Genomic DNA, 27238 nt, shown 5'->3' with positions numbered 1-27238 from the left:
ACGGTTCGCAAGTACCAAGTGATTCATAATCAAGTGATTCCAAAAGTCCATCATTATGGAGTTTCTTCATGCGCTTTACACCGATATGACCTAAACGGCAGTGCCACAAATAAGTTGCACTATCATTATCAACTCTGCATCTTTTGGCTTCGACATTATGAATATGTGTGTCACTACTACCGAGATTCATTAAAAATAGACCACTCTTCAAGGGTGCATGACCATAAAAGATATTACTCATATAAATAGAACAACCATTATTCTCTGATTTAAATGAATAACCGTCTCGCATCAAACAAGATCCAGATATAATGTTCATGCTTAACGCTGGCACCAAATAACAATTATTTAGGTCTAATACTAATCCCGAAGGTAGATGTAGAGGTAGCGTGCCGACGGCGATCACATCGACTTTGGAACCGTTTCCCACGCGCATCGTCACCTCGTCCTTGGCCAGTGTTCGCTTAATCCGTAGTCCCTGTTTCGAGTTGCAAATATTAGCAACAGAACCAGTATCAAATACCCAGGTGCTACTGCGAGCTCTGGTAAGGTACACATCAATAACATGTATATCACATATACCTTTGTTCACCTTGCCATCCTTCTTATCCGCCAAATACTTGGGGCAGTTCCGCTTCCAGTGACCAGTCTGCTTGCAGTAGAAGCACTCAGTTTCAGGCTTAGGTCCAGATTTGGGTTTCTTCTCCTGAACAGCAACTTGCTTGCTGTTCTTCTTGAAGTTCCCCTTCTTCTTCCCTTTGCCCTTTTTCTTGAAACTAGTGGTCTTATTGACCATCAACACTTGATGCTCCTTTTTGATTTCTACCTCCGCTGCCTTTAGCATTGCGAAGAGCTCGGGAATTGTCTTATTCATCCCTTGCATGTTATAGTTCATCACGAAGCTCTTGTAGCTTGGTGGCAGTGATTGAAGAATTCTGTCAATGACGCTATCATCCGGAAGATTAACTCCCAGTTGAATCAAGTGATTGTTATACCCAGACATTTTGAGTATATGCTCACTGACAGAACTATTCTCTTCCATCTTGCAGCTGTAGAACTTATTGGAGACTTCATATCTCTCAATCCGGGCATTTGCTTGAAATATTAACTTCAACTCCTGGAACATCTCATATGCTCCATGACGTTCAAAACGTCGTTGAAGACCCGGTTCTAAGCCGTAAAGCATGGCACACTGAACTATCGAGTAGTCATCAGCTTTGCTCTGCCAGACGTTCATAACCTCTGGTGTTGCTCTTGCAGCAGGCCTGGCACCCAGCGGTGCTTCCAGGACGTAATTCTTCTGTGCAGCAATGAGGATAATCCTCAAGTTACGGACCCAGTCCGTATAATTGCTACCATCATCTTTCAACTTTGCTTTCTCAAGGAACGCATTAAAATTCAACGGAACAACAGCACGGGCCATCTATCTACAATTAACATAGACAAGCAAGATACTATCAGGTACTAAGTTCATGATAAATTTAAGTTCTATTAATCATATTACTTAAGAACTCCCACTTAGATAGACATCCCTCTAATCATCTAAGTGATTACGTGATCCAAATCAACTAAACCATAACCGATCATCACGTGAAATGGAGTAGTTTTCAATGGTGAACATCACTATGTTGATCATATCTACTATATGATTCACGCTCGACCTTTCGGTCTCAGTGTTCCGAGGCCATATCTGCATATGCTAGGCTCGTCAAGTTTAACCTGAGTATTCTGCGTGTGCAAAACTGGCTTGCACCCGTTGTAGATGGACGTAGAGCTTATCACACCCGATCATCACGTGGTGTCTGGGCACGACGAACTTTGGCAACGGTGCATACTCAGGGAGAACACTTTTATCTTGAAATTTAGTGAGAGATCATCTTATAATGCTACCGTCAATCAAAGCAAGATAAGATGCATAAAAGATAAACATCACATGCAATCAATATAAGTGATATGATATGGCCATCATCATCTTGTGCTTGTGATCTCCATCTCCGAAGCACCGTCATGATCACCATCGTCACCGGCGCGACACCTTGATCTCCATCGTAGCATCGTTGTCGTCTCGCCAACTATTGCTTCTACGACTATCGCTACCGCTTAGTGATAAAGTAAAACAATTACATGGCGATTGCATTGCATACAATAAAGCGACAACCATATGGCTCCTGCCAGTTGCCGATAACTCGGTTACAAAACATGATCATCTCATACAATAAAATTCAGCATCATGTCTTGACCATATCACATCACAACATGCCCTGCAAAAACAAGTTAGACGTCCTCTACTTTGTTGTTGCAAGTTTTACGTGGCTGCTACGGGCTTAGCAAGAACCGTTCTTACCTACGCATCAAAACCACAACGATAGTTTGTCAAGTTGGTGCTGTTTTAACCTTCGCAAGGACCGGGCGTAGCCACACTCGGTTCAACTAAAGTGAGAGAGACAGACACCCGCCAGTCACCTTTAAGCAACGAGTGCTCGCAACGGTGAAACCAGTCTCGCGTAAGCGTACGCGTAATGTCGGTCCGGGCCGCTTCATCTCACAATACCGCTGAACCAAAATATGACATGCTGGTAAGCAGTATGACTTATATCGCCCACAACTCACTTGTGTTCTACTCGTGCATATAACATCAACGCATAAAACCAGGCTCGGATGCCACTGTTGGGGAACGTAGTAATTTCAAAAAAATTCCTACGCACACGCAAGATCATGGTGATGCATAGCAACGAGAGGGGAGAGTGTTGTCCACGTACCCTCGTAGACCGAAAGCGGAAGCGTTTAACACAACGCGGTTGATGTAGTCGTACGTCTTCACGATCCGACCGATCAAGTACCGAACGCACGGCACCTCCGAGTTCAGCACACGTTCAGCTCGATGACGTCCCTCGAACTCCGATCCAGCCGAGTGTTGAGGGAGAGTTTCGTCAGCACGACGGCGTGGTGACAATGATGATGTTCTACCGACGCAGGGCTTCGCCTAAGCACCGCTACGATATTATCGAGGTGTAATATGGTGGAGGGGGGCACCGCACACGGCTAAGAGATCAATGATCAATTGTGTGTCTAGAGGTGCCCCCTGCCCCCGTATATAAAGGAGCAAGGGGGGTTCGGCCGGCCAAGGGGAGAGGCGCGCCAGGAGGAGTCCTACTCCTACCGGGAGTAGGACTCCCCCCTTTTCCATGTTGGACTAGGAGAGAGAGGGGGAAGAGGTGGAGGGGAGGAAGGAAAGGGGGGGCGCCGCCCCCCTCTCCTTGTCCTATTCGGACTGGGGGGAGGGGCGTGCGGCCCTGCCCTGGCCTCCTCTCCTCTCTTCCACCTAGGCCCACTAAGGCCCATTAAGTTACCGGGGGGTTCCGGTAACCTCCCGGTACTCCGGAAAAATCCCGATTTCACCCGGAACACTTCCGATATCCAAACATAGGCTTCCAATATATCAATCTTTATGTCTCGACCATTTCGAGACTCCTCGTTATGTCCGTGATCACATCCGGGACTCCGAACAACCTTCGGTACATCAAAACATATAAACTCATAATATAACTGTCATCGTAACGTTAAGCGTGCGGACCCTACGGGTTCGAGAACTATGTAGACATGACCGAGACACCTCTCCGGTCAATAACCAATAGCGGAACCTGGATGCTCATATTGGTTCCCACATATTCTACGAAGATCTTTATCGGTCAGACCGCATAACAACATACGTTGTTCCCTTTGTCATCGGTATGTTACTTGCCCGAGATTCGATCGTCGGTATCTCGATACCTAGTTCAATCTCGTTACCGGCAAGTCTCTTTACTCGTTCCGTAATACATCATCCCGCAACTAACTCATTAGTCACAATGCTTGCAAGGCTTATAGTGATGTGTATTACTGAGTGGGCCCAGAGATACCTCTCCGACAATCGGAGTGACAAATCCTAATCTCGAAATACGCCAACCCAACAAGTACCTTTGGAGACACCTGTAGAGCACCTTTATAATCACCCAGTTACGTTGTGACGTTTGGTAGCACACAAAGTGTTCCTCCGGTAAACGGGAGTTGCATAATCTCATAGTCATAGGAACATGTATAAGTCATGAAGAAAGCAATAGCAACATACTAAACGATCGAGTGCTAAGCTAACGGAATGGGTCAAGTCAATCACATCATTCTCCTAATGATGTGATCCCGTTAATCAAATGACAACTCATGTCTATGGCTAGGAAACATAACCATCTTTGATCAACGAGCTAGTCAAGTAGAGGCATACTAGTGACACTCTGTTTGTCTATGTATTCACACAAGTATTATGTTTCCGATTAATACAATTCTAGCAGGAATAATAAACATTTATCATGATATAAGGAAATAAATAATAACTTTATTATTGCCTTTAGGGCATATTTCTTTCAGTATACTCATATGACATCTTTGTTTGCACATGCGGACAGTAGCAATCGAAACTGCTGCCTAAGGAAAACTACCCGATTGGGTCTACCTGAAAAGATTACGTGGAAACGGAGCAGACGACAACTCGGACTCCTTCACCGTCAGCGCTTCCGACCTCACCTTGAGGCGCCTCGTCCTCCAACGCCCGTGATTCTGTATCAAAGTGGCTACGACCTCGCTTTTACCCGGTCTCACTTGGGCTGACCCGCCGCTGCTAGGGGTCGCTGCGCCTCCGCGAACCGCCTTGCCGGCGTCTCCATGATCCGGCCCTGGCTGCCTTGAGTCACCGGCTGCTATCGCGACCTGGCTGAGCTGCCCTCGAAACGTATTAACTTTTGCTGCAAAGGCCATCAGATCTCACAATCGCCGAAACGGCTTCCACCGTAAATCTCTCTTGCTGATTGGACATGCTACAAATCCCAAGGAATCAATTTGTGGTGCTTGTGTGATTCCCTTCGCATGAGCCAAGGAAAGAGTTCATCTAAGTACTGCTACATATTCCAATTAGTGCTCCCATGCGTACGTGGAGGCAGTACTACTAGAGTACTATAGTTTGTAAATCCTTCAATGATTGGCGAGTACTGCATCCGCTGATCCATCAAGCTATCGCATCAAGTCAACATGGTGCTAGATATTGAACCATTGCCAAAATTGTGGGCGCCCTGAGCCACCGTTGCCGCAGCACGTTCCGGCTGTCCATATCCACTGCTGAGCCGCTGTAGCCGCAGTGTGTTCCGGCCTTAAGCCGCCCGTGATCACTGCTGAGCCGCGCCTCGAGTTGTCCTGCTGCTACTCCACGAAACACCTGACCTATGCTGAGAGAATCCATCACCGGCCGCGCCGCAAGTCGCCGCGATCTTGAGTATATCTTAAATCGCCACTGTTGCTGCTTGAGACGGCAATGCCCAGGGGCTGCTACCACGAATACCTCATTGCAATAAAAAGAGAGCGCGGATGAATCACTGTTGAAATTACTGGAGATGATCTACGGACGGAATGTATGACTCCGTCTATCATCCAGACAGATCAGGTGATATCCATCCAAGTTTATTTTATTAAACATATTGTTTTCATCAAAAAACAATTACTTTGGTCTGTTTATTTTTTATGTCCAGCCAAGGGTGGTGCCATGTTGTGCCTATGAAGTGTGTGTCAGCACCATCACGCACCGGCGTCTATGCCCGCTTACTGATGGAACAGGTGTGCGCAAGTCGCCGCCCGTGCAGCTTAATCTACGTCAACCTGCCGAAGCCGCATTGAGCCGCCCTTGCCGCTTTGAGCCACCGGGGTTATATTAAGTCGCCGGTGGTCGTCGTTACTCAACGGACTCCCGCACCGGCTTACAACGCCGTGGCCGTCTCTCACGACCGCGCCGTCTTACAACGCCGTGGCCGTCTCTCGCGATCACGCCGGCTTACAACAAAGAGGACAACTCGCCCGTCTGCACCAGCTTATAGCGCCGTGGCCGACTCATCTGTTGTCCGGGTGAATCAGGTGATATTCATCCAAGTTTGTTCTTAACACATAGTATTTTTTGTCAAAGAGCAGTTTATCTTTGCCTTGGTCTGCGTTATTGTTGATGCAGAAAATTTGTTCACTATGTCAAAACAAACATGGTTGATTCGCTCGCGCCGGTTTACAGCGCCGCAGCCGGTTCATCTGTTTGAGCTGCCGGACACGGCGGTCGTCTTTTCCATCTGTCTATTGCGACCTGGTCTACATCGACACACCCGGACTGCACCTGTCTGCGTGAGCGGATTATCGAATATGAGCAAGTCACTGCTTGGGAAGCCCGGTTTTCTTCCGACAACTTGGAGGAAAATTATCACGTGTTATCAGCCGCTGTTGGTACTGGACGGATCAATAGGCATGCGCACAAGCCGCCACCACAGTTTGGTTAACTTCAAAACATCCAGTTGGAAGGAACCATTGGCCGAGTTGCTGACACGGCTCATACGGGATCATTTATAACCCGCCACAGTCACCTCAACCGTCCGCGGATTCACATTGCGATGTACACCTTATGCTATGGTCAATAGAGAGAATCTCAAAGACAACTCCTCGAGCCGTCTTGAGACTCGGGGGCTGGAGGCTACTGCCGTATTGATGAAAGGTTTAAGGGCCGTCAGAAAATCTCCAGTTTAAACAGAGGGATTCCGGTTTAGATCCGGCTCAAGGGACTGGACATCTCCCATAAAGCATTGAAGCTCTCAAATCCGGTTTAAGGTAAATTTATTTATCATGAAGCTTTGAAACTCTCGATATCCGGTCTTTTCCGGTTCAAAAAGAATTTATCTCTCGCAAAGTTCGAGTTCTCAGGAAAAATTAAAGGGACCAAAAAGAGTCTGTTACAAAGCACAACCCAAACATAAGGTACCCTGCTTTAATGATCATTGGAAGCTGATCGTATTCGAATTTAGCTTAACCCTTTTGGTGTGACCCTGATCGTATTCCAATCAGAGTCGTTAAATATTCTCATGATCACTAGGGGGCTTCCTGTTCAAACATAGGTCGTATTCGAACCAAAGAGAACATAGCTGTCTGTAACGCCCCGGACACACCCGCCGGTGGTCGTTACTCCTGGCGGGATCTAGACTGTCCTCACAGATCAATACTAGTCTTTTCTGCGCACTTTGTCCTCACTCGTGCACACCCGGGAGCAACTTCCCGGTCGGTCACCCATCCTGAAACTACTCCAAGCTGAGCACGCTTAACTTTGGAGTTCTTTCCGAATGGGCTCCCGGAAAAGAAGGAATTCCTTATTGATATGAGTAGTCTATCATCCCTAATAAGCCAGGATATCACATACACCCCCACTCAGAGGAACCGACGTCCTCGTCGGGCCACAGGAACGTTCCCTCTTGGCACATACGTCTGTGCATCCAGTCCGGTACATGTGCCATGCCGTGTGCCACGACGGGTCACAAACGTCATGAACAACATGACTGCACACCTATCCGCAAACATCCGTGTAACCGAGAGGGTCAGCTCTGATACCAACTTGTAACGCCCCGGACACACCCGCCGGTGGTCATTACTCCTGGCGGGATCTAGACTGTCCTCACAGATCAATACTAGTCTTTTCTGCGCACTTTGTCCTCACTTGTGCACACCCGGGAGCAACTTCCCAGTCGGTCACCCATCCTGAAACTACTCCAAGCTGAGCACGCTTAACTTTGGAGTTCTTTCCGAATGGGCTCCCGGAAAAGATGGAATTCCTTATTGATATGAGTAGTCTATCATCCCTAATAAGCCAGGATATCACACTGTCGGTACCCTCTTGATCGGTACACTGCCGAGCTCACTAGGGGCCTTCTTGATCGTATTCGAATCATAGCTCAACCCGTTTTGGGAACCGACGTGGATCGTATTCGAATCAGCGTCGTTAAACAACTTTCAAGGTCATTTGGGGGCTTCCTGTTCAAACATAGGTCGTATTCGAATCAAAGAGAACATAGCTGTCGATACCCTCTTGATCGGCAACGCCAAAGCCACTGGGGGCTATATGATCGTATTAGAATCTTAGCTTAACCCCTTTGGGACGGTTTTCTGATTGTATTCGAATCAGAAGCCTCAAAAAAATTTGAAGTCTCTTTTTGCAAACAATTTTTGGATTTTGTTTGAAGCTCTTTTGATCATATCTAAAGTGTATATGAGTGATTGCTATTTAACCCGGCTTGATTTTCGATGATAAATCGCCAGCTTATGACAATCATCATCTATGTGGAAGCATTGACTTCTAAGGATTGGGTTATCACCCTTACTGCACAGGTCATGTAAACCGGCAGTACAAATTAAATATCATAGCGGTTATATGTGAGATATTATGACCCGCCCTGCGGTAAACCGCCAAGGGGTCTTGTGATCTACTTGTGTGCAGGATAAGACTACATTTGGGTGGTTACCCGCCCTGGCTTTTGACGTTAAGTCGCCAGGCATATGTTGTTTAAACTCTGTGCAGGATTTACAGAGCTATGACTTACATAAATGATTAAGTTCAAGCCCATCATCAAAGATTGAAATTGGTGTTTCAAAAGGGTTATCAATTCTTGATTTTCTCAAAGGCTATAAGCCGCCGGGTTGTACAAATTCCGGCTTACAATGGAGGCGTATTAAATCGCCATCGGCCAAGATCCGCCGGGTATTTAAACTCCGGATTGACTTATCAACAGATGAGGTATTCAAAGTCGTTTTGGCGCAATGGCTATTATTTTATCAATGGATATGATTTATTCTACAATGGAAAGAATAGTCCCGAGTCGCTGCAGGCTTACGACCTGACACTTGGGGGCTACATTATTTAAATTGAGATCACATCAAATATGCAAGTCCCATGTCACTGCCAGCATGCACCATGGCACTTGCGGGCTAATGTAAAGACTTTTTTTTTGCTCAACTTATTGAAGACCCGACTCATCACATTGCAATGAGCCGGCCCTTGGGGGCTACCAATTGCTCCTGTCGAAAATTCAAGGTACACAAGCTTTAATCCATTATATTGAAAGATCCACTACTCAGTTGGTAGAGTACAAAGCTCTTAACCTTGTGGACGTGGGTTCAAGCCCCATGGTGGAGATTACATCATATGTTGTTATTATCAAAGAATCATATACAAAGTCCCAGCTCGGTAATATCTTACTGACCCAGCCCTTGGGGGCTACACGTTGATGGTCAAGTTTACATGATCATATTTACAAAGTCCCGGCTCATTATTGCATAATGACCCGGCCCTTGGGGGCTACACTGGTTGAAGTCTTTATGAGCATAAGGCAATTACAAGTCCCAGGTTGCTGCAAGCATGACAACCCGGCACTTGGGGGCTATATATGTGGAATATTCAGTTTATGAATAATGATTGAGATGAATAACCCGGGTTTCTTCAGGGTTGCAACACTTATATTGAAGCAAGTCTTAAGTTATCACTATGTTCTCCTCTTAAGACTTGGGGGCTACAGGTGATATACATATAAGGGGGAAAAATCTTCTCATTCTCAGTTTTGAGAAGATCAAGTTGACCTGGTGTTTGCACCAATCATGATCCGGTGTCACCAATAATTATGACCCGGCGTCAGTAACGGTTATGACCCGGAACTATCAATATTTACAAGCCGGCAATTTTGGTTATGATAAACCGGCAAGTTTTACCTCTTCAAGCCGGCTGAAAGTCAGATGAGTATTTCAAGACCAATATCTTTTAAAGCCGGTGCTTTGGAAACCAATTCAAGTGGATTGTTTCTTACAATATTTCTCTACAAGAGACCAATGCCAGCAAATTGACTCTGAAGCTGGCCTATTGACCCGGATTTCTCAAAAGAAGTATCTGGATTTTTTGCATTCACAAAGTTTGAACATATCTATTAAAGGAGATTTGCTATGAGTTCATGGACATGTATCAAGAAAGAAATGACAAGGATTTTAAGATGATCAGGTGCCGGCTTACAAGAATATTTAACCCGGAGCACAACCTGTCAAGTTCATTCTTGTTTTTATATTGCAGATTAGTTTAACATGGATAAATCCAAATTAAACTGGGGGCTAATGTCGGGGATATACCCCGCGGTATGACCCGGTCGGAAGTATGACCTGGCCGGGCTTGGCGTTTTCATTGGTAACCAGCCGGAGTGGCGACTCGAGCCTGGCGACTCACGGATGGCCCTAACGGCGGGTCAGGCAGAAGACTAGCCCCAAGGCCCAGAAGGCCGGCTCATGTTGTTGTGGGCCGACTTAAGACGGAAGGCATGAAGAATATTTCCTTTACAAGGAAGCAAGACCCGTACTTGTATCCGACTTGTAATAGAGAATAAGTTAGTTCTAGTCCTACTAGGACTCCACATGTAACCCGCCCCTCTAACTTATATAAGGATGGGCAGGGCTCCCCAAGAGGGACAAGGAACAATCTCTAGGGCTAGACACCGAAAGCCGGTTCGCCGGCGACTCTCCCGTGATCAGAATGAGACCTAGCCTCAAACATCATGTAGGTTGTTACCGGATGATGTTTCCCGGGGCCCGAAGCTGTCTAAATCCTTGTCTTGTGTTGCGTCTCTCGATTCCGCTCAACCCCTCTCAAGCTACCACATAGATGCGTTGGCCTCGCGACTAAGTCCTGACACTAGGACGTCTGCCGTGACAATTCCATGACAGATACTAAAATGCACATGAATAGTACATGTTACCTTAACCTTGCCGTTGTTGTCGAACCATTGGATGTAGTAAGGATGTGCATGTGGTCTTGTGGTGAGACATAGCTTCACCACCATCTTCATGCTAGCCAAGTTGTTGCAGCTCCCTCCATCCATGATGACGCAAACAGAACGTTCCTTCACAACTCCCTTTGTATGGAACAAATCATGCCTCTGATTTTGCTCAGCTTGTGTGACCTGCACACTCAAAACACGTTGAGCAACTAAACTTGCATACATGTCAGCATCTTCAGCAGCCATGTATTGCGTCTCATGATCAGAATCATCTCCACCGTGTTTTCACTTGTAATAAGAGCCAGCGTCTATTCATCATAGTCACTAGCGAGCTCATACCCACCATCCTCACTAGCAATCATAACACGCCGAGATTTTAATTCTCTCGCATAATGACCTCTACCCTTACAACGACGACAAATAATGTCATGTGTGTGCCCTATTGATGCCATGGATGAAGAAGAGCTCTATGCAGGCCCAGTCGGTGTGCTTTTGGCAGATAGTGGTGGTAGTACCTGCTTGTATCATGGCTAGAGTTGGCACTGACAGAGGTACCAGTGTAGCAAACATGTGGAAGTAGAAGATGCACGCGGTGTCCATGATGAAGGTCGACCTGCAGAAAAATTAGTCCGCGCCAATGCCTGTCGATCCTGCACTTCACGTTCAGCTTTGCAAGCAAGATGGAGTAACTGAGTGATATTGTTATAGTCCTTATAATCTAAAACGGTTTGAATCTCTCTATTTAATCCACCAATAAAACATGCAAGCATAGCTTCATTGTCCTCAACGATACCACATCTAATCATGCCAGTTTGTAATTCCTGATAATACTCCTCTATAGAATTTTTTCCTTGCCTCAAACGCTGCAGTTTTTGAAGTAATTCATGTTGATAATATGGTGGAACCCAATGAGTACGCATAGCAGTTTTCAAAGCTATTAGGGATATTATCTTGATATAATCTACAATGTCCAAACCACCAAACAGAAGCAAAACTAGTGAATTCACAAACAGCAGCAGCAACACGTCTATCTTCAGGATATTGTAAGCATGTGAAACGTTGTTCAGTTTCTAACTCTCAAGTAAGATATACATCATGAATGTATCTACCCTCAAACGGTGGAATATTCAATTTTAGTTTAGGAATATGGTCATAATCTCGTACCTGAGGTGGTGCTACAGCCCTACTGTTGCGATTATATGCATGAGGTCGACCTCGTGTTGGTGGTGCTGGTGGTTGCACGTTGTTCTAATTTTGATCAACCTTATCCTCGTAATAGTCATCCACCTTTGCAGTAGCAGCATGAGCTACAGAAGCATCAACATCAGTAGCAGCGGCACCAGAAGTTTGTCCTGGCTCAAGCGAAACACGCCGCGCTCGCCCTGCTGGATCATGACGTGGAGGTGGTTGTTGATGTTGTTGCAATGGTGTAGCAGATGCGGGTGGTGGCTGTGGTAGATGTGCGAGTACTTCATCGAACTTGGCGTCCAACTTGGTGTCAATTGTCTTCTCAATGTCATCAATCCTCTCTAGTGCCTTTCCAAAGCTGGTGATGTGGAGCATCCCTCGTTCATCCCCATGGGTGTTCCGTCACCACCGCAAGCACGAAGAGTACCAATGGCAAGAGTCCCCGGACGCGTCATTGAAACCAAGGTTAACTCTTTCCTCCTTGAACGTCATTCAGATTCACATGAGAGTTGGGTTCTACCTCAAATGGATATACATTGTGCATTCTTAGGTACTAAGGATAAGACCATGAGGAACCATGGAGGGATCACCAAGTCCACATGGAGCCCCAAGGAGAAGAAGGAACTCCCAGACGTGGAACACCGGAGGCCTCGAACCACCTAGGTGCCCGGCCTCCTATGCCCCGGGTGCCCGGACCCCCGGCCCCAAAGGGCGCGGCCCCTCTGTCCACCTCGGGTGCCCGCACCCCAACCACCGGGTGCCCGGCCCCCTCCCAGGCGCCACCCCGGGTGCCCGGCCCTCAACCCCGGGTGCCCGGTCTTCTACTCCCCGACGATCCCAGGTGCCCGGACCACTTTACTCCGGGTGCCCGGACTCCACCGAAAGTGCCTGCATGCATCTTGGGCTAAATGACCGTTGTACCCCTGTTTTCCTCTCATTTCGTCCCTAGACTATAAGTACTGTTCCCCTAGCTCATTAGAGAGGATAGCAAAGCATTTGATAGACAGAGAGAGCTTTGCTCATCTTCCTCCTCTTGGAGATCAAGCCCTCCTCTTGGAGAAGCTCCTCTTGGAGATCAAGCCCTCCTCTTGGAGAAGGATCCCCATCATAGGATCATCAAGACCTCTTTCCTCATAGGATTGGGATGAACTAGTTACCTCTTGTATCTTCTTGTCTTGGATTTGGAGCTTTGTATATCTCTTTGTGTGATTGGATCTAGCACATGTGTGATTGGATCAAGTCAATTTGACTGTTCCTCTTGTCCCCCCCCCCCTTTGTGTTCTTCTTGTTCTTGGGGATTTCCCCTCCAATTCGTGAAAGATCTCCATCAAGGGTTCCACCCTGCAACATCCTCGTATTATGAGCCATGGTTTCTCACGAAATTGGAGCCCCCTTCTTGTTCTCTAGCCTAATTTTGTTGTGTTCTTCCCCAATTTCGAAAATTCCCCACCAAAAATAGCCCCTATTTTTTGTGATTTGTTGGTTTGACGATGTCTTGTTGGATTTGATCCATGGATTTGGTTGGTTTCAAGTGGATCTAGCCTTCCCCAATCCAACTCCACCTTTCCCACCACGAAATCCACCAATTTCTTCCATTTTCCACAAATTTCCACCCAAATCCGTGACCCCCGGGCACCCGGACCCCCCCGGCAAGTTTCACCCAACCCCGCTGACCACCCCGGGTGCCCGCACCACTTACCCTTGGGCACCCGGACCCCCTGTCCACTTTTTCCACCCAACCCTGCTGACCACCCCGGGTGCCTGCACCTCCGCCCCCGGGGCACCCGCACCACCCAGAATCAGCCCACCAACAAACACCGTTTTGGCCATAACTTTCACTCCTGAAGTATGATTTTGACGTTCTTTAGCTCGTTGAGTAGCTATTGACACCCCCATTCTTCTAGATAGGTTCCAACATCATTTGACTCCATCAAAATTTTGGAATTTTGGCATCTTTCCTAGGCCATCCACCTTATCATCCGCAAAACCATCATAGCTTTCCGCAACCTAACCCATTTTGCTCCATTTAGCATTTATGGTTTCTTCAGTTGTGACTTGAGTTTCCTAAGGTGTTTCGGCTACTTAGGGATGGTTGCTTCATCATCAACCACCACCACCACTTCCTCATTGCTAAGTCCGGAACCACCAACGCATTCCTCTACCACCATTTGACATTTTCCTTTGAGATTTTGAGTCTGCGGTTTTTCTGTTTCCTATAGTGTTTCGGCTAACTAGGAACGGTTCGACATCGACAACACCGCCGCTCAACTTCGACAAGGATTCGACATCGACCACCTTCACCAATTTGGCACCCTAACCATATGCAAGAATGGTAACCTCTATATCATCTTTGTATCGTGGTATCCCATCATTGTATATTCCCCTATCCATTACATTGTTAACCCTTTAGCCCATTTTGCGTCACTTGCCTATCGAGACTAGCCATTGAGTATTATCGGCAACGTTACTTGTGCACATTAGTGATCATCGATCTACACCTTCCATTGCGTACATACCATATCATATTGGTATCATCTTGGTATCATAGTACCATCCCTTGTGTCACAAGATTGTTCCCGCATATACACAATAGCTATCTTGGTTTGTGCATTTCGCATAAGTGGCCATAACAAAAAAAAGAGAATAAGCTTTTAAGCAAAAAGAGAGAGCAAAGAAGCTTGTAAGCAAGAGCCATAGCATCGCCACATTGCATACCATACTACCATATTGATCATCTTGGATCATCGTATGCGAAACACCGGAACATCATACATATATAGCATACTTGGGATAGAAAGTTGATATATTTTGCATCTTATATGTTGTGCACAAGTGTCGTATCCGCCTATTGAGCAATCGTGCTAGCGTCTCTCCAGAGTTGTGCAACACGAGCATTTTCCGTGGATTCCACATTTTGTGCTCATTCCTTGGTTGCACGACCCCATTTATCTATTCGTGTGTGTGTTTCCGTGTGCCACCCATTGCTATTGGTCTACTTGTTTCACTTGCGAATTTGTGAATCTATTCTAGCATTATTGACTCTTGCTAACATTTTGCATCAAATTTTTGTGCCACTATCCACACCGAGCTCCACCAAAAGCTTTACTTGTGTAGGTGCAAGAATTGACAAGATCCTGTACCAATTGTGCTATTTCCTTGTTACATTATTGAGTGATCATTGATCCATCTTCAACATTGGATAAGGTACATTTGTCTAGTTCTTTCCATTCTTCCACTCACATTTCCTCGAGTATTGTGATGGATAGGCAAAGCATTACATCTCCGGTCTTCCACGACAACGACGGCGCGAACAACTACATCACCAAAACGTCCATCTTCGGACTACAACGAGCAATGCAAGGCATTGAGCGACTCGCCATCGACATTCGCCAAAACAAAGCAATGAAAAGGGACTACTTTGACACCAAGTTGGATGAACACATGGATCAAGTACGAGACATGGTGGCCAACTACAAGTCTTCTTCCCCTTCGTAATCTTCAAGGCGGCGACGCTCAAGTAGCCAATCTTCGGAACGCCATCGAGCTCAAGCACTACAACACCATCAAGATGAAGATGCTCACGATGTGTACACCTACAGGTACCAAAGAGCTCTACATCAAGCTACAGCCAAATTCATGAGCACAAGATAAGACCGCGAGACGAGCACCAACAAGACGGAGCTACGACTACCACCACCACTTCGGCATCTTCGCCAACTGTTATCAAGGCATCTTCGCCATTGGACGCACGACATCTTTGCCTACTTCCCATGAGTTCCCCTACATCGACATATTCAACAACAAGGCGACCACCTACAAGCGAGGGCAACACTTCCATCATCGGAAGCCCCTCAAGGAAGATGTCCGAGCATGGGAAATTCCCTTCGGTCATGGAGACGAGCTACGAGGTGCCACATCATATGGGCCTCCTACCACAAGACGACGACAAGATGGTCGAACAAGGGCCATCCCCTTCGACCACGGCGACAAGCACAAACCTCTTCTACAACATGAAGACGGTGCCCATATGGGACTCATACTCCCAGTCAAGCTACGAGACCGCTCATGAGACTTTCTCTTTGATCTCGGAGGAGAGTGTTGACATATGCCAACATATTGAGAGTGACAGTGCCTTCACCACTAGCCCCATATATGACGAGTTGCCCCAATTCCCATGTGAGGAGAGCCACCACCACCACCTGAGTGATTTGAGTGACTCCACCATATGTGACATTGAGTGCACCTACCTTGAGGAACGGAGTGAGCCACCACCACAAAGAGAGAGTGAGGTAGTTGATAGGGCATGTGAGGCCATTTCGATTTCTAACAACTTAACCTCCACCTCTACTGTGTCTTATCATTTCGTTTTAGGTCCCACATGTGATGACGCGTCGATCCTCGACAACTTTGTCCTTCCTTTGGACATGACGATGGCCATGGTTCACTATGATGCACCCCCCCACATGGTTCCATCAAGATGAAGATGACCACCGTTTGGTCTTTGCCACCACACTGACACCACATGAGCGGATTGAGAAAGGTAAAATAGGTGAAGGTGATGCTCTAGTCCCACTGGTGGACTATCTTACCAATGATTGCTTGCATGATGTTGACACACCTATTACCATGCTTCATGCGAGTGCGACCTCCTCATGTCATGACTTACCAATTTATGATGAATATGATGATGAGCATGTCAAGTTGCCTAGTTGTGATGTTATGCCCCATAAGATATCATGTGAAAATTCTTTTGGTCACGTCATGTTCGACAACCCTTTGAACTTGTCATATGCTATGAGTGAGATCTCCCATATTGCATCATTTCAATCTCAACATAGTAACTATGCATGCCCCATTAAAATAAATCCCATTCGCACTTATGGCATAGATGACGAGATGATGGTCATTGGCTTTTGTTTTCCATGCGATGATATTGCCATGCTTACTTTACATGATTTGCGCAATTCATCTACTATACCATGCCATGATCAATAGAACAAAATATGCTTTGCTTTGGATGTTATCAATATTCTCCATGTGATGTTTTCATTAATGCTCATGAGGAGACCCCAATAGTTTCCATACATATTAGGAGATTTTGCTGCATCCATACATTGCATGATTCCCATGATTGTGTGCTGTAACATCCCAATTTTCAATTTGGATGTTATACATAGGTCATCATATGCATATCATATTTCATTTGCATTTTGGTTGTGATCCTAGAAATCCTAAGCAACTCAAGGACCCAAGGAGAGAGTTGGGGATTTCATAAATTTTCATATTTGAATTTTCTCAAATTTGAAAAGAGGATCAATTTGTTTTTAATATTTTTCTCTCTAAATATTTCTAATATAAAAAATAAAAGAGAGAAGATAATAGGACTTCTTCAAAGAGAGAGGAATATTGGAGGAAAAATTTTAAAAACAAATAAATATTTTCTTTAGATTTTATTTGCTATTTTATTTGAATTAAAAAATAAGCATTTTTGAAAATTGCATTATTAGGCCCAAAAATGTTCATTTTGTTCTAAATATTTTATTTAGACGGTGAAAATTGTTTTTGGCATTTTTAGAATTTTTTTATATTTTATTAGGATTTTTCTTCGGCGGAAATATATTTTAAAAAAAGTTTCCCGGACCGACTGGGCCGAAACCCAGCCGGCCCACTCCCGCGCGCCACCTTCCTCCCGCCGCCGCCCCCTCCCCAAGCCGGGCACGCCCTCCCCCTAGCCTTTATATAGCCGCCGCCCCGCCGCCTGTCCTCCACCCCGAGCCGCGCCGCCTCACCACCGCCGCCGAGCCGCGCCGCCTCACCGCCGCCGCCGAGCCGCGCCGCCTCACCGTCGCCGCCGAGCCACGCCGCCGCCACTACCGTTGCTCCGCGCCGCCCGTTGCCGCTGCTGCCCGCTGCCGCCGCCGCGCCGCCGCGTGCCGCCGACGCCGCCATCCACCGCGCCATCGCCGGAGCCGCCCCGCCGACGCGCCGTGCGCCGGATCCCGCCACCACCGACCCGCCGGTTTTCGTCATGAACCGGTAAAAACCGCCAAGGTTCGCCGGTTCGTTTATGGGTTTTTTCGATTTTCGATCTAAATCGGTTTTTATTTTAGGGTTAGGGTTTTTCTCGGTTTTTCTCAGTTTTTCCGGTCCGACCTATTTAGCGAACGTTCACTCGAACGTCTCTGTTCGTGACCGTTTTCGTTCGTTTGTCTCTGATAGCGAACATTCGTTCGTTAGCGCTTTTCTTTTTCTTTTATTTTTCGGCCAGGGACCTATCCGCGATTATTTTTATCACCGATTAGCCCCTGATCTTCAAACCCTCGCAACTTTTTAACCGTTGATCCAAATTCAGTGAAACCAGCGCCAAAATCTTCGTCGAGAACCCCTCGTTCCTGTTAACCAACTTGAACATGATTTTGACAATTTAAAATTTGGTTTCAAGCAAATTTGAATTCAAACTTCTTTTCATCGTAGTTTGAGTTTCGTAGCTCCGATTTGATTGATTCTGTTTGCAAATTGAAGCTCCTCTCTTGTATTTTCTGTTTGGACTTTCTCAAATGAGTTTTAACCTTGCATCTATGCTTGAGTGCTTATGTATGCTATTGTTTGTTTGCGATATAATTTCTGGAGTGCGAAGCGTGCTACTACGAGTCACTAGGGTTTTCAGATCGTCAGCAAGGCAAGTAACACTTTCATCATATCATTTATTACCCAGTTTTTATGCATTAGTTTCAACCCTCAAACATTGCATGAGTAGGAACTGTTTAACATGAAGGTTTTGGGAAGTAGTTGATGATGGTAGAACCTATTGTCCTTTTTATTCAAACCCTGGGAGTTACTTCTACGTTATGCTTATACTGCTATGCTACGCTCGTAGACGTGGTTTGGTTTGAGTGATTCATGACAGATGTCAGAGATTATTATGAACTAAGGGTTTATTTAAGGTGGCTACGTTAATACTCACCTGGGTGGATTGTTTGTGGGCACCTGGGGAATCCAATGTTGTCCAAGGAGATCCCGGGGAATCCATGTGATCATCCTATGGTTCGCCACCCAGGCTCAAAGGGATCATAAGATTATTCATGCTAGAAACTTCCGTGTGCATCCACAAGCCATTATGGGCTCTGGAATAGTTGAGTATGTTGTGTGACCTCTTTTAGTGGTAAACTAGCAGATGTAGGGGATGTAGGTGGTACGGTTTACCCGTCGAAAGAGTTAATGCTTCTGAAAGACTATGTTTCAGTCATCCGTTTCTCAAACAGCATGTAGTGCGAGAAATTCAACGGAGGAGATCGAGTCTTGTGCGAGAAATTCAACGGAGGTGACCTCTTTTAGCCTTTATCCAGGAGTTAAACCAGCACATTCGCCGCCAGGTGAACCGAATGTGCGCCAGCATGATAGATCTGAAGAAGGTGATGACCAGGAACATGGAGCTTGAAGAGGCACTCAAGTCTACACGCAATGGATATGAGGAGGAAATCATAGTGTTACTGGAGAAGAATAAAGACCTGAAGAAGAAGCTAGGAGTATTCATGGGAGATCCCGCACCTGAGGAGGACATCCGTTCTGAAGACTACATCATCATCGATGACACCGACTCCGACCCCGACAGTAGTGATGATGATTACAAAGACAAAGCTGGAGTGGATATCATGGAGTCTTCCACCAATCAAAATTTCTAGATGACCACCATATTATTAGTAGTATTCCCCCATGTATATAGTAGTAGTCCGAGTATTTTGTAACGGTACTTAGATCATTTGCATGCCCTTGTTTGAATTGAGTGGTGTGATATGAATGTGTTTGTCTCATGTGCATATGGGTAGTGATTTCTCCTTAGACCTCATTCTATTCTAATCTCTTCCCTCTAAAACCCATCAGATGCCTCCGAGACGTGACCCCGGATTTGTCTTCCCACCGGAGCTCACTCAGTTGATCCAACAGCAGAATGCCTTGATGTAGATACTAGTTCAGAACCAAGGCAACAACAACAACAACAACCCACCGCCCCCACCTCCAGTTGACAACTTAGCCCGTTTTCTGAGGTTAAATCCGCCGGTGTTTTCCAGTAGCACCGAGAGATGATTGGATCCGCAGGATTGGAAGGGAGCTGAGCACCGCAGGTTGCACATATGCTGAGAAGGTGCGCTTCGCCGCACACCAACTGGATGGACCCGCAGCCTCATGGTGGGAGAATTACACAGCCACTTTTCCTAAAGCCAATGTCACTTGGGATCAGTTTCAGCAAGCTTTCCGTACTACACACGTCTCAACTGAAGCTATGAGCATGAAGAAGCGTGAGTTTCGCAACTTACGCCAAGGAAATCATACTGAGGGGCAGTATGTGGATGTGTTCAGCAAGTTAGCTCGTTATGCCCCGGATGATGTGGCCACAGATGCCGCGAAGCAGGAGAAGTTTATGAAGGGCTGAATGATGAGCTGAGTATGCAGTTGATGGTAGCAACATTTGCTAATTGCCAGGATTTGGTAGACAGGGCTCTTATGATTGAAGGGAAGCAGCAGCAGATAGAGAGCCACAAAAGGAAGTATGGACAAGGGAAGTATAACACTGGAGCTCAGTAGAAGCCTCGTTTTACCCCGAACTCGGGAGGACACACCCACCATGACCATGGAGGCCACACTCACAATGGAGGAAGTTCACATAACCATAGTGGCCCCAAGAATGGAAATGGGAATGGAGCAAGCAGCAACCAGAACCGTTCCAACCTAGCAACACCCGCTAAGAAGGATCTGAGTCATGTCAGCTGTTACAAGTGCGGGAAGACTGGGCCCTATGCCAACGATTGTTCTGAGTTGAAGAATGGCAATGGAAATGGAAGCTCTGGGAAGAAGCCCAACCCCTTCACCAGAGGTCAGGTGAACCACATCAACGTGGAGGAAGTTGAAGATCAGCCTCACGCAGTGATTGGTAAGTTTTTGGTTAAGTCGTTTACCGCTCTTGTTCTTCTCGATACTAGTGCATCGCATTCATACATATCAAGGGGATTTGTGGACAAGTTTAGGTTGCCAACCCTAGACCTTAGGTCACCCATGTTATTAAGCTCGCCAGGAGCAGAGTATATGGCCAGCCGATGGTGTGATCGGTTACCCTTAACCATTGGTAGCCATGTTTTCCCCTCAGACCTAATAATTTTGGAGTCACAAGGATTGGATATAATACTAGGCATGGATTGGCTATCGAAGTATGGTGGAAACATTGACTGTGCTAGTAAGTCGATACTTCTCACCACCCCTGAGGGAAAAAGGATCAATTATGTATCCAGGCATGCGCCAAGGAGAACCCAAGTGAATTCCCTCTCAGGAGTTGTTCAGGAGGAAGTGCCTATAGTAAAGGATTACCCGGATGTATTTCCAGAGGAACTACTAGGAGCACAAGGAGCATTTGCGTTTAGTTCTCGAGAAACTCAGGGAACATCAGTTATATGACAAGTTCAGCAAATGCGAGTTTTGGTTGAAGGAAGTTGGATTCCTTGGACATGTTATATCAGGAGAAGGTATAGCAGTAGACCCTACCAAGGTTCAGTTAGTCACTGATTGGTTGGCAACCACCTCAGTAGGAGAGATCCGCAGTTTTCTTGGACTCGCGGGATATTACTGGAGATTCATTGAGATTTTTTCCAAGATTGCGAAGCCCATGACAGAGTTATTGAAGAAGGACACCAAGTTTAAGTGGACCAAAGAATGTGAGGCCAGTTTTCACGAGTTGAAGAAGCGATTGGTTACAGCCCCAGTACTAATTCTTTCGAACATACGCAAGGATTTCCAAGTGTATTGCGATGCTTCTCACCAAGGACTTGGAGGAGTACTTATGCAAGATGAAGAGTTGTTTCTTATGCCTCACGACAGCTTTGACCTCATGAGTTGAATTATGCCACGCATGATTTGGAGTTAGCAGCCGTAGTACATGAGCTCAAGACCTGGAGACATTTTCTTATTGGAAACCGTTGTGATGTGTACATGGATCACAAGACTTAGAAGTACATCTTCACGCAGAAGGAGCTGAATCTCAGGCAGAGGAGATGGTTGGAGCTTATAAAGGATTATCATATGAAGTTGCATTATCATCCACGAAAGGCCAATGTCATAGCAGACGCTTTGAGCCGGAAGAGTTATGTCAATACCCTCGTAAGCGGAGGATTGCCGCAGAAGTTAGTCGACGATCTCAAGGAACTTCGTTTGGAGATAGTTCCAAGAGGTTTTGTTGCAGCAATGGAGGTTCAGTCTACATTATTGGGAAAGATTCGAGAAGCTCAAAAGGATGATAAGGAGATTGCTGAGATAAAGGAGAGGATGAGCAAAGGAAAAGCCAAGGGTTTCCGTGAGGATGAGCACAAAACTTTGTGGTTTGAGGATCGTGTATATGTGCCCAATAATGCGGAGATCAAGAAGTTAATACTTCAGGAAGCTCATGACTCACCATACTCGATTCACCCCAGAAACACCAAGATGTACTTGGATTTGAAGGAGCATTTTTGGTGGACAGGGATGAAGAAGGATATTTCCGAGTATGTAGCCGTATGTGATGTATGTCAGAGAGTGAAGGCAGAACATCAGAAGCTAGCCGGATTATTACAGTCTATGCCGATACCCAAATGGAAGTGGGACAAGCTTGGCATGGATTTCATCACCGGATTACCCAGGACACGGTCGGGATATGATTCCATCTGGGTAGTAGTTGATCACTTGACCAAAGTGGCTCACTTTATCCTAGTGAAAACCACGTATACAAGCACGAAGTTGGCCAAGATATATATGAACAGGATCGTATGTCTGCATGGAGTTCCGAGGACCATCGTATCAGATAAAGGGACACAATTTACCTCGAAGTTTTGGAATCAGCTGCACCAGACTTTGGGTACTAGGCTAGAGTTCAGTACAGCCTTTCATCCGCAGACAGATGGACAGACCGAGAGAGTCAATCAGATTTTTGGAGGATATGTTGAGAGCTTGAGCGCTAGATTATGGATCCAGTTGGGATGATAATTTGCCTTACGCAGAGTTCTCATACAACAACAGTTATCATGCTAGTTTGAAGATGGCACCTTTCGAAGCTTTGTACGGGCGAAGGTGCAGGACAACGTTGATGTGGGATGAAGTTGGAGACCGTCAATTGTTTGGACCGGATTTAAGTAAAGAGTCTGAAGAGAAGGTCAAGTTGATTCCAGATAGATTGAAGGTAGCTCGGTCCAGGCAGAAGAGTTATGCAGACACTAAACGCAAGGAGGTAGTTTATGAGATTGGGGACCGAGCATATCTTCATGTGTCACCACTCCGAGTAGTTAAACGATTTGGAGTTAAGGGAAAGTTAGCCCTGAGAATTGTAGGACCATATCGAGTTTTGGAGCGTACGAGAGAAGTGGCCTACAAGCTGGAGTTACCCGAAGAATTGTCAGGAGTTCATGATGTGTTTCACGTCTCCCAGTTGAAGAAGTGCCATGCTGAGATGGTCGATATTACTCTAAGAGATACAGTGCCCCTGGAAGTACTTCAGTTGGAGAGTGATCTGACCTATGAGGAGAAACCCGTCAAGATTCTCGAGTTTGCCAGCCGAGTTACCCGCAGCAAGGTTATCAAGTTTTGCAAAGTTCAGTGGAGCCACCATCCGAGGATGAAGCCACCTGGAACGAGAAGAAGATCTACGGAAAGACCACCCAGACCTATTTTCTAGCCAACCTGAATCTCGAGGGCGAGATTCATCTTAAGGGGGGTAGGTTTGTAAGATCCCAATTTTCAATTTGGCTGTTATACATAGGTCATCATATGCATATCGTATTTTATTTCCATTTTGGTTGTGATCCTAGAAATCCTAAGCAACTCAAGGACCCAAGGAGAGAGTTGGGGATTTCACAAATTTTCATATTTGAATTTCCTCAAATTTGAAAAGAGGATCAATTTGGTTTTAATATTTTTCTCTCCAAATATTTCTAATATAAAAAATAAAAGAGAGAAGATAATATGACTTCTTCAAAGAGAGAGGAATATTGGAGGAAAAATTTAAAATCAAATAAATATTTTATTTGGATTTTATTTGCTATTTTATTTGAATTAGAAAAATATGCATTTTTGAAAATTGCATTATTAGGCCAAAAAATGTTCACTTAGTTTTAAATATTTTATTTAGCCGGTAAAAATTGTTTTTGGCATTTTTAGAATTTTTTTATATTTTATTACAATTTTTCTTCGGGGGAATTTTATTTAAAAAAAGTTTCCCGGACCGACTGGGCCGAAACCCAGCCGGCCCACTCCCGCGCGCTAGCTTCCTCCCACCGCCGCCGTGCGTGGCACGGACGCCGAGGAGGAGTCCAAGCCGGACTCCACCCCGCGCCGGCCCCTCCCCAAGCCACGCACCCACTCCCCCTAGCCTTTATATAGCCGCCGCCCCGCCGCCTCTCCTCCACCCTGAGCCGCGCCGCCTCACCACCGCCGCCGAGCCGCGCCGCCTCACCACCGCCGCCGAGCCGCGCCGCCGCTACTACCATTGCTCGCCGCCGCCACTGCCGCCGCTGCGTGCCGCCGATGCCGCCACCCCACCGCGCCGCCGCCGGAGCTGCCTCGCCGCCGCGCTGTGCGCCGGATCCTGCCGCCGCCAACCCGCTGGTTTTCGTCGTGAACCGGTAAAAACCGCCCCAGTTCGCTGGTTCGTTTACGTTTTTTTTTGGTTTTCGATCTAGATCGGTTTTTATTTTAGGGTTAGGATTTTTCTTGGTTTTTCTCGGTTTTTCCTGTCAGGCCTATTTAGCGAACTTTCACTCGAACGTTTCTGTTCGCAAATGCTTTTGTTCGTTTGTCTCTGATAGCGAACGTTCGTGTCGGATCACGGGTTCCGGCAAAACCCTTGAGGTTCGAACTCTGGGGTGCGTGCGAAGTTCTTTCCCTCCTACCGATCCACGGCCTAGCTTGCTAAGATCTCGCGGACGAACTCAACGAACTCTTAACACAAGAGACACAAGATTTATACTGGTTCGGGCCACCGTTGTGGTGTAATACCCTACTCCAGTGTGGTGGTGGTGGATTGCCTCTTGGGCCGATGATGAACAGTACAAGGGGAAGAACAGCCTCCTAAGGTTGAGGTGTTCTTGTGCTTGGTGTGTGGCTAAGGATCAGATGAGATGCCTCTGAATGAGTTATGGCCTACGGTGGTGGCTAGTTCTACTTATATAGGCCCTGGTCCTCTCCCCAAATATTGAGCGGGAAGGGAGCCAACAACGGCCAATTTGAAAGGGGACAACCAGTACAGCTTATCCTGACAAAAGCGGTTTTCGCCTGCAAAAGGCTCTGGTGGTGACGCCGCCATGGGCTCCATGGTGACCTCCGTCTTGTCGTCCTACTGGTCTTGGTCTCGTTGCACTCATATGGAAACCTTTGCTTGACGCCTCGATACTCCACGCCTGCGCTTGCCTCCTTAGCACCAAAGAGGAAACAAGGACGCTGCGCGCGCTGGCGCCTGCCTGATCTTGATCGTCATGGCTCACGTCACGAGAACCTCGCGAGGTTTGCCTTGCCTTGATCTCTCCGCCCCTCACGAGCCAACCTGGTGAGGCCGCTCCTGAGGAGGTCTTGTGTCGCCCGCCTCGCGAGGCTTGGCCCCTCGCGAGGGTCTGGAATGCCTTGTTGATGAAGATGGGCCGTACAGGCCTACTAGCACAGCCACGCCATGGGCCGCAGGCAGGCAAGTCCGGGGACCCCCGTTCCCAGAACGCCGACAGTTCGTTCGTTAGCGCTTTTCTTTTTATTTTATTTTCAGCCAGGGATCTATCCGCGATTATTTTTATCGCAAATTAGCCCCTGATCTTCAAACCCTCGCAACTTTTTAACTGTTGATCCAAATCCAGGGAAACGAACGCCAAAATCTTCGTCGCGAACCCCTCTTTCCTGTTAACCAACTTGATCGTAGTTTGAGTTTCGTAGCTCCGATTTGATTGATTCTTTTTGCAAATCGAAGCTCCTCTCTTGTATTTTCAGTTTGGACTTTCTCATCTGAGTTTTACCCTTGCATATATGCTTGAGTTCTTATGTATGCTATTGTTTGTTTGTGATATAATTTCGGGAGTACGAAGCGTGCTACTACGAGTCACTAGGGTTTTCAGATCGTCAGCAAGGCAAGTAACACTTTGATCATATCCTTTATTACCCAGTTTTTATGCATTAGTTTCAACCCTCAAACATTATATGAGTAGGAACTGTTTAACATGAAGGTTTTGGGAAGTAGTTGATGATGGTAGAACCTATTGTCCTTTTTATTCAAACCCTGGGAGTTACTTCTACGTTATGCTTATACTGCTATGCTATGCTCGTAGGCGTGGTTTGGTTTGAGTGATTCATGAGAGATGTGAGAGATTATTATGAACTAAGGGTTTATTTAAGGTGGCTACTTTAATACACATCTGGGTGGATTGTTTGTGGGCACTTGGGGAATCCAGTGTTGTCCAAGGAGATCTCGAGGAATCTGTGTGATCATCCTATGGTTCGCCACCCAGGCTCAAAGGGATCATAAGATTATTCATGCTAGAAACTTCCGTGTGCAGCCACAAGCCATTATGGGCTCTGGCATAGTTGAGTATGTTGTGTGACCTCTTTCGGTGGTAAACTAGCAGATGTAGGGGATGTAGGTGGTACGGTTTACCCGTTGAAACAGTTAATGCTTCTAAAAGACTGTCTCGGTCATCCGTTTCTCAAACACCATGTAGTGCGAGAAATTAAACGGAGGAGATCGAGTCTTGTTGGGAAAAGTGCGCAAACCTCTGCAGAGTGTACAAACTAATCATGGTTAGCCGTGTCCCCGGTTATGGACATCTTGATTATCTGGTGCTTGAATTATTATGATGATCTCGTCACTTTACTTAATTAATTTGTTGGGTTATTGATTATTAATTTTGGGATTGAGATGGGGTTTCCATTGTTAATGTTTTCAACCAAAATTGTAGTTAAATAAATTATATTCCTTTGCAGTAGGGAAAAATTGCCTTTACGCAAAAAAATGATAACCATAGAGCCTCCACCAGCCATATATGCATGTAGATATAGCTGTTATCTTGTTCATTGCTCTACAGTCTTATTTTGCCAGCATATTCCATGTGCTGACCCTTTTCAGGCGGCAACGTATTATGTTGCAGACTTTTCAGAAGAAGAGTAAGGTGCGCTAGGTCGTTGTCATGCACTCAGCTATGACGTTGGAGTTGATGGACTCATTTACCTTCGATGCTTCCACAGTTATCTTATTTAGATGGCCTTAAGCCATATTATTGTAATAAGTTCTCTTTTGAGACATTCGATGTAATAAGTGTGTGATTGCACTCTGTTATAAATCCTTCAAGTACTGTGTGTGTCAGCATTACCGATCTAGGGATGACACTTATACACACAGATTTGACCGTCTGAGGTCGGATCGCTACATGTGC

Source organism: Triticum aestivum, chromosome 4D (assembly GCF_018294505.1).
Source record: "Triticum aestivum cultivar Chinese Spring chromosome 4D, IWGSC CS RefSeq v2.1, whole genome shotgun sequence".
Lineage (NCBI taxonomy): Eukaryota > Viridiplantae > Streptophyta > Magnoliopsida > Poales > Poaceae > Triticum > Triticum aestivum.
The sequence above is the reverse complement of the archived record's forward strand: the minus strand, read 5'-3'. Positions refer to the sequence as shown.